General features: G+C 30.4%; 1 protein-coding gene across 5 annotated transcripts in view; it reads left to right on the top strand.

Moving 5' to 3' along the window:
• Nucleotides 1-1769, top strand: part of LOC110029789 (cyclin-dependent kinase F-4-like) — a 25795-nt gene that overhangs the window by 8067 nt on the left and 15959 nt on the right. The gene's annotated exons all lie outside the window — the stretch shown is intronic.

The following is a 1769-nucleotide window of genomic DNA, read 5'->3' as shown; positions in this document are numbered from 1 at the left end:
AAAAACCTCATTAGCATAATTAGTTATTTAAGAGTTATTAAGAAAATTACATATTTATTTCAATTGTCTATTAGTGACAGATAAGCAAATTGAACTTCGTTGTTGCAATTAAAGTTTTACTTTTCTAAAATCTTAGTTCGTAGTTCTAATATTACTCTCTGTAGGATCGATATCTAGGACTCCATTAGAACCCTATATTACTTGAACGATACATATACTTGCGTTGATAAGTGTGACTTTACAATTATTGAATATTTTATACATACATTTTTATCGAATCTATAACTGTTATTAAGTTTTTGGTGCAGTTGTTGAGGAATTAAATTTTTTAGTAGCAGTATTAAATACTTATATTTTAAGCATATATAAAGTCGCTATCAAGTTTTTGGCGTCGTTGCCGGGGAGTAAACAAGAATTATAATTAGAGTAACAGACAAATTATGATTATTAGAAAATTTTCACTTGAATTGTAACTTATTTTCATATTTAGTTAACTATTTTACTGCGTACTGATTTCAAATTGTATGCGTAAATTTGGATATGAAAATCTTATACTATACGATTTGGAATTAGAATGCACTGTTCGAAAAATTAGAAGATTAAGAAGGGAACCTAGAAATTCTGATACAATGGAAAACAACATGAACAATCAAGGAATAGAACCTAGACCTCTACGAGATTATGCAAATCCTACAATAGATGAAATTCACTTATCTATCCAAAATCCTGATTTAGCTGCTAATTCATTTAAGCTTAAACCTGCTATTATCTAAATGATACAAAACAATCAATTCGGAGGTACACCAAATGAAGATCCTAATTTGCACCTCGCTAGTTTTTTAGAACTGTGTTCTGCTTTTAAATATGAGAGAGTTTCAAACGATGCTGTTAGACTTAGACTTTTTCCTTTTTCATTGAGGGATAAAGCTAAGTTGTAGTTAAACTCGTTAGCACCTGGATCTATTAGAACTTGGGCTTTCACAGAAATTTCTATCCAAATATTTCCCTCCATCCAAAACTGCTAAAATTAGAAATGACATAACATCGTTTTGTCAAATTGACAGAGAGTCAATAAGCTTGGGAGAGATTTAAAGATCTTCTTAGGAAATGCCCTCCTCATTCATTACCAAATTCAAACTTTTTATAATTGATTAGTGAGATCACTTAGATCGATTATAGATGCTGCGACTGGTGGTTCGTTAATGTCAAAACATTTTGATGAGGCTTATTTGTTAATAGAAGAGATTATTACCAATAATTTTCAATGACCCTCTGAAAGGGTAAATCCTAAAAGAGTAGCTAGTATCCATAATTCTGATGGAATATTATGTTGGCTTCGCAGATTGTTGTAATATCAAAGAAATTAGATCATTATAGAATGAATTATTCTCCAACACCTACTATGATGGAAGAGAATTCATCTGAGCAATTTGTGCATGTTCAACCTTCATTTGAGACTTTAAATGCTATTAATAGACCCAACAGCCCTTATTCGAACTATTATAACCCAGGTTGGAAAAATCATCTAAATTTCAATTGGAATAACAATTCAGCTATAAATCAACAATGGACGAACAAACCAGTGAACCCATTAGGAAATTCATCCAAGGAAATGTTAATTATAGACCTTCTTATCCTCCAAGATTTAACAGTAACACTCAAATTAAGAAAAATAAGTTGTCTATGGAAGAACTGATATTAAACATGGGTCGACAATTATAGAATCAATGAAAGCAATTACAAATTCAAGAAAATCAATTACAAAATCA

This window comes from Phalaenopsis equestris, unplaced genomic scaffold (genome assembly GCF_001263595.1).
Source record: "Phalaenopsis equestris unplaced genomic scaffold, ASM126359v1 Scaffold000604, whole genome shotgun sequence".
NCBI lineage: Eukaryota > Viridiplantae > Streptophyta > Magnoliopsida > Asparagales > Orchidaceae > Phalaenopsis > Phalaenopsis equestris.
The sequence above is the reverse complement of the archived record's forward strand: the minus strand, read 5'-3'. Positions and strand labels throughout refer to the sequence as shown.